The following is a 7608-nucleotide window of genomic DNA, read 5'->3' as shown; positions in this document are numbered from 1 at the left end:
CTTTATCGAAACTAAATGATTTCTAATTGAAAACTTAGTAAGCAAATAAAGACTTCATGTCTTTCAGACATAGTCACATGTCTTATGCATAAAATGAAACTAATAAACGAGAAGTTGAACAACTTTCATAAAATTGGAGACATATGCATGTCTTTCACAAAAATAAAATCAATAAACGAGAAGTTGTTGAACAACTTTCATAAAATTGGAAGCATATACATGTTTTTCACAAATAATGAGCTCCATAATTAAGAAATTATTAAACGAGACATTTCGACATGCGACACCCGTGTTTTACCGCGCGGGTAAATCATTAGTTAGAAATTAAAAGAGAGAAATTTTTGTGGGAAAATTACCAAAATAGACAAGTTTGACTAAAAATTTACCAAAATAGACATATCTATTTAGCCTACATCTCTCTAATCATTGGTTTTTTAACCAATAAACAACTGCCACATCACCGAAGCCGGCTAAGGCGGCTAAGCCTTAGCCTCCACTTTATGGGCACAGAATTTTATAAAAAGTAAACGGGTCCCACCTTTAACCAATAAAAATTCGACACGTGTCAAAGGCGGCTAAACTTAGCCTACATCTATGGTTATTTAGCCGGCATCTTTGACTCTTAGCCGGCTTCGGGATACGTGTCTATTTAGTTAGCCGACTCCAAAGATTCCTTCTTAGCCGGCTCCAACTCGGCTTGTAGGCTAAGGCTTCACTTAGCCGCCTTCAATCTTTTCATTTAGCCGCCAAAATTGAATATTTTACCAACCTTATTAAATATTTAGCCGGCTTCACTTAGCCGTCTTCTTAGCCGGTGTAAATTTAGCCGTCAAAATTGAATATTTTACCAACTTACCAACTCTAATAAATATTTAGCCAGCTTCACTTAGCCGTCTTCTTAGCTGGTGTAAATTTAGCCCTCAAAATTAAATATTTTACCTACTCACTTAATTATTTAGCCGGCTTCGCTTAGCCGCCAATTTTTTTTCTCTTAGCCGGCACGTTTAGCCATCAGCAATAAATACTTAACTACCCAAATTTAATTTTTCACCAACCATTTTTATAAAACTAACACTGGTCAGGCGGAAGTCGATTATGTTTACATTCCGTTGTTTATAGAACAACAAGAATGGTTACTCGTTAGAGTTAATATGCGGTCAATGGAAGTAAAGCAATATTGGTTTCGAGATTTTAGTATTGTAATGTATCGTCACAAAATTCACCCAATGTTAGTCAAACTGAAGGTTTATTTTGGGGCTTTGTTGGTTAACCTTCGTTACCGGAGGAGGTCTGGACGGGAAGAAAAACTCTTTGGGTTTGATAGTTCTGACAAATATATGCAGCCCAACCACACTGGTCAGGCGGAAAATTCGGGGGTATTTGCTTGTATGTTAATGGAACATTTATGTTTTGAAAAAGAGCTTAATTTTGAAGGAGATTTTAAGGAGAAAATGCTTAAATATCGGAGGTTTATGGCAGAAAAAATTTACATTTGGCGTTGTCGGCCTACAATCGAGTAGATTGTAATCTTTATTTAGTATGCTTTGTTATTATTATGTTTCTTAATTTTTATTATTAATGAATATTTCCGTGTATTACTTTTTTGTTAGTATTTTGTTAGTATCTACATACATAAAAATAATTTTAATAAAAATAAACCAAGTTAATTCATTCATAAAAAACTCGGATAAGTAAAGCCTACAATCTAATCTGAGTAAACGACGACGTTAACAAACATATTTTTTTAAAAATATGAGTATCTTATGAGAGGGTGAAGATGGTTTTATAAGATGTAGGTGGTTGTTAGTTTTATAAAAATGGTTGGTGAAAAATTAAATTTGGGTAGTTAGTATTTATTGCTGATGGCTAAAACGTGCCGGCTAAGAGAGAAAAAAATTGGCGGCTAAGCGAAGCCGGCTAAATAATTAAGTGAGTAGGTAAAATATTTAATTTTGGGGGCTAAATTTACACCGGCTAAGAAGACGGCTAAGTGAAGCCGGCTAAATATTTAATAGAGTTGGTAAGTTGGTAAAATATTCAATTTTAACGGCTAAATTTACACCGGCTAAGAAGATGGCTAAGTGAAGCCGGCTAAATATTTAATAAGGTTGGTAAAATATTCAATTTTGGCGGCTAAAATTAGACGGCTAAATGAAAAGATTGAAGGCGGCTAAGTGAAGACTTAGCCTACAAGCCGAGTTGGAGCCGGCTAAGAAGGAATCTTTGGAGCCGGCTAACTTAGACACGTATCCCGAAGCCGGCTAAGAATCAAAAATGCCGGCTAAATAACCATAGATGTAGGCTAAGTTTAGCCGCCTTTGACACGTGTCGAATTTTTATTGGTTAAAGGTGGACCCGTTTACTTTTTATAAAATTCCGTGCCCATAAAGTGGAGGCTAAGGCTTAGCCGCCTTAGCCGGCTTCGGTGACGTGACAGTTGTTTATTGGTTAAAAAACCAATGATTAGAGAGATGTAGGCTAAATAGACATGTCAAACCGACGTTTGTGAAGAACAATCCCAACAGTTATAATATGTTGAACGGTTCGTCCCCCAAACCGACATTTGTGAAGAACAAAGAGAACTGTGACCACAATTAGATTGTCACGAAGACAGAACAAAAGGTGTTGCAAGTTCTGGTCAAAGTCAAACTAAACGTGTTGAGAAGACTGAAAATGGTGTCAAAGACGAAAAGTGCCACAATTTGCAATCATGGTTTGGGGATAATGGACTTTCATTGATTGCCCAGTTGGAAGGACATTCAAAAGTGTTAAAACATGCCACCAAATTTTTTATTTCTTTTTATTGTTCTTTGTTATCATTACCAACCTGATTATTAATTGTTATTTTGTATTTAGGGTGTAACTGGGATTGTATTACCTCAAGGAACCAACACACTTTATTGTGCTAGCAAGGACAAATCTCTTCGAGTTTGGGATTGTAATACTGGAAAGGTCGGTTTTGAATCTTTTTGCATTGTGAAATATTACTTTTATGCTTATACAACATATCTTGATGTTTATGCTATAATTTTGTGTTTACAGTGTGGGGATGTTGTCAACTTTGATGAAGAATGTGGGACTTTGGTTGAAAAAGGCCCATGGATCTTTGCAGGGCTTCAAAATATGATTAAGGTAGATCTTAATACTAATTTGTTCAATAAACGTAATGGTGTAATGCTTGTATGTAGAGTTGTAGTTGCTAATTGGGATATTGATTATGGCAGGCTTGTAATCGCGAAACTCAAACAACAGTAGTTATCCAAGCAAGTGGTGGAATGGTTAATGCAATTACCATGTTTGAAGACACTCTCTTTGCTGGGATGGAGGTAAAATAAAAAGTTTAGACGTTCTTTGAAGTAATATAATTATTTACTCGTATATATTTAAATAGTTGTAAATTTTGAACTTCGGTGCAGGATGGTACTATTTTATCATGGAAATCTACTTCTAAAAACAGCTTTGCAGAAGAAGTAACATGTTTGAAGGGTCACACTGGATCTGTACTTTCACTCATTGTAGGAGCTAAACAGCTCTTTTCTGGTTCCACCGACCGCACTACTCTATATCTTAAAATCTTTTCATCATGTTTACTGATTGTGATTCTTTTACTTGAAGGTATGGGATGCTGAATCCTTGGAGTGTAAACATGTTCTCAATGGACATACGAGTGACGTGACGAGTGTCATATGTTGGGATCAGTATTTTTGCAGGGTGTTCTTGCGTTTTGTGGGACACATGATGCTGAAGAAAAGCCAATGTTGCTATGTTCGTGCAAAGAAGATGGTGTTCGCATATTTGATTTGCCTTCGTAAGTTTCACACTCTATGCATGACTTTATGTGGTGGTTGTTGGCATTGAAAATTAAATCTTTTTTTCTTTTTGTATTATATAGGTTTGCTGAAAGGGGTTAGAATATATTCAAGACACGATGTTAAGGCAATCCAAGTTGGTCCCGAGAGCCTATTTTTTACCGGCGATGCAGCAGGCTTAGTTTCTGTATGGAAACCAAATGGGGAATCTGTCTAGCGAACTCAACAAGAAAAGAGTTTGATGAAGTTATAAATTAGTGAAACAACTTGTAAATTGACGATTATTGAATGAATTCAATGCCAGATTTTTAAGTATTTGAATCTTATTACTGTTGTATGTAACATGAAAACCAAATGGGGTGCTGCCCTTTGTTGTATATGCCAAGTTTTGAAGGCTTATAGAGCTCAAGATGATGTGTTGATTTTACTCTTGTTCCCTTTATTGTTGATTTGTTTCAATATTATTAGTGTGCCCGTTTGTTTCGCATGTTCTTCTTCCTTACAGCTTAATCTTTAAGGCAAATAAAAGTATACAAAGACTTCGTTCATAAAATATAAAGTTATAGCTTATTCTTTAAGGCAAATAAAAGTATACAAAGACTTCGTTCATAAAATATAAAGTTTTATTAAAAGTTATTAAAATTTTAGCAGAATTAAAAAAAATATTATGAATTTATATAAAATTTTATATAATATATAAAATTTAATTTATATAAGGTAAAAAATAAAAATTAAAAATAAAAATTAATTAACTTATATAATGAATTTTATTTTCATAAATGATTAAGCAAAATTAAAAATAAATTTAACAATAATAACTACTTAATCAATGTATTTCCTTGGACTTGTAGTTGTATCATGTATGTATGTGAGGGTTATGGTTGAAATCTTTGATACAAATAATAATCTAACTATACTATTAAATCAATAGCTTTAACTCAATTTCCTTCCTTTCTATTGGTTATTGCTTAGACTTTCCATCTATATCTATCACTTATATAATTTTCATGTTAATAAAATAAATCAAAAAGAAATTAAAATAAGATATAATCAATTCTCTTTAATGCTTATGTTTCATCTTTCATTTAATCTTTAATCTTTAATGTTTAATAATTATAATCTTTAATAATTATAATTAATTACGATTTCTATTATAACATACTAAAACTAATCTACTTTTTTTAATTATTATTGATTTCATTCACGAATTTAGGTTTCCACCGGGTTTGATGTATTTTATATAATAGATAATTAATTGATATTTCATCGATAGGATTCGATATACAGAGATTACGTGTTTCACTTTAGTATAATTGTTTATAATCTTATATTTATGAAAATTTATGAAATTAACCGATTTAGTTAATTGGTTCTAATCTTATATTTTTGAATATTTATGAATTTCACCGATTGTCACATTCAAATTTGAACAATTAGAGTATAAATTTAAATTCCTAATCAATTTCTGTAAATTGGGAATGAATCATTCGTTTCATTAAGGAATTCTTTAATTACGGAATTTTTATAATTCACTTAATCATCGTGTATCATTTGACTAAGGATTTGATTAAGCATTGCAATTGATAATATTGTAATTCATTGTAATTTCTATAATACACTTAATTATTGTAATTTCTATAAATACGGATTTTGACAATTGACTGCTTCCAAATTGAGCGACTAATGATTTAAATATATGAGGTTGATTCTAATTTTAAATATGTTAAATATATTGTATTGATAATATTGTAATTCATAATTACTGCTCAACTATATTAAAATTGTCTTAATGTTAATATATTTTCATGATTTTCGTTATTGGTCAAATTTTATTTAATATATTTTCATGATTTTAATTACGTAAATACAATAATAAAGTTTCCATGCTTTTCATTTATTTTCACATTTCCGTTATTTTTATTATTGGTCAAATTCTAATTAAAAGTTTATTGTATTAAGTGAAGTTCATATGGTGTTTTAAAATTTTATATTATCTACATACTATTTCCTATTAATATTAAATGTATTTTATTAATATAACTGTCTATTAAGCATAACAAATTTATACCATATTAAATACGCAATTTGAAAAATTTTAAAGATGTTATAGTTTTCAATCTCATCAAACTTTACCTTTACCTTTTATTTATTTTAACTATATATTATTTAGTTAGTCAACTTAAAAAAAGTGGGAAGTTTTTTTAATTTTGAATTCTAAAAAAATATTTAATGCAGTTGATTATGGAAATTAATTCAGATTTCTTAATAAGTTACGAAATTTGACCATCAATTTAGTCTTAAGTATAACATATTTAGATCCTATTAAATATGAAAATTGACAAATTTAAAATATTTTTTATAGTTTCTAATCCCAACTATCAATATTAATGTCTTCAATATCAACAAACTTTTAATCTTATATATTTGACAAATTGTTAATAGTCATAAATGTCAAAATTAATGTATAAAATTGAAAAAAAATAAATATATAATGAAATTGATTGTTAAAGAATGTACTAATCATCATTATTTATTTTTATATTAGAAAACATTATTTCACCAATCTCAATGAAAGTTAAAAGATTTTTATACTTTATAAATCAGTTGTTGTCATTTTCCATATTATATGTTCGATATATTTTCAAAAACCGTTTATTATTAACACAATTAACAATATATTATGATCATATTACCAAAAATCAAATTATTTAAATATTAATGATTTCCAAAATAGTTATAAATCTAATGGTTTTGACTATTAACGCTTTCCAAAACATCCGGGTAATTATGAAAGTCAAATTAAATCATTTAAACTCTAATTTATTTTAATTCACACTAATAATATTGTTACAAAGATTTTTGTATTTTAAGAATGATTTCAGATATTATAACAACTAACTACCATTTGACCAAAATGATATAATCACAATTAATGATACTATATTTTGTCAACTTCAAAACCATTTATACTTTATATATATGTAAATCGTTTGATTTTAAGCTTTTACAATATATGTTGACCACTAATTAATTTATTAGTTATGAGTTATGACGTTTCTTTAAAATCAATTTTGGAGGGAATTTATGACACAATTAGACGTTTTACTTTTTCAATAATTCTTAAAACGGACTTTTTTTTCCAGATTTTTCCAACGTTTACGTACTACATATAATAATTTTTAACTTTTATTATATTTTTCATTCGTAGAGAAAGTTTATGTCTCAAATTCCTATGGCTCAGCTGTCAGTCGTGTGTTTATCTACGATTATTTGTTTGAAATTGAAGATTACAAAAATCGGTATCATAAAAAACTATGATACTCATTAGTTACACACACACACATATTATTTATATTTGTTGTCAAATTAGTTATGCAAAATGTGTATAAGACAATACATTTTTATGTTAATTTCATTACAGTATTATGTTTTAATTAACATGTGTTATTTGTACTCATGGTATAATATATAAACATGTTTTAGTTTTTCATTTATCTCTGATTGTCTTTGTATGTTTTTGTATTTGAATTAAAATAACAATGCTACGTCTTGTAATTAATGTAAAATGATCTTTTTTTTTTTTTAATTTGACATCTACATTTATTTAAAATTATAATAGATACATATATATGATTTTATAGTTTCCAATATCATCAAACGTTACATTTTATTTATGTGTAAATGTAAATAATATCTAAATTTCAAGATTTATGCCTTAAATAAAACCCGCATATTCCGATAACCAATTCTAAATATTCTAAACATATATGTGTGAATTCACATTGCAAATTATTATCAT

The 7608-nt window shown here is 29.1% G+C and overlaps 1 pseudogene; it reads left to right on the top strand.

The window, feature by feature from the left end:
- The first annotated feature begins 1226 nt into the window (after positions 1-1226).
- On the top strand, positions 1227-4062 carry LOC143607358 (zinc finger CCCH domain-containing protein 48-like; annotated as a pseudogene).
- The last annotated feature ends 3546 nt before the right edge of the window (positions 4063-7608 follow it).

Source organism: Bidens hawaiensis, unplaced genomic scaffold, assembly GCF_021521415.1.
Source record: "Bidens hawaiensis isolate Kalapana, Puna unplaced genomic scaffold, B.hawaiensis_p1.1 tig00081553_1, whole genome shotgun sequence".
Taxonomy (NCBI): Eukaryota; Viridiplantae; Streptophyta; class Magnoliopsida; order Asterales; family Asteraceae; genus Bidens; species Bidens hawaiensis.
This window is presented reverse-complemented; position numbering and strand designations above follow the sequence as displayed.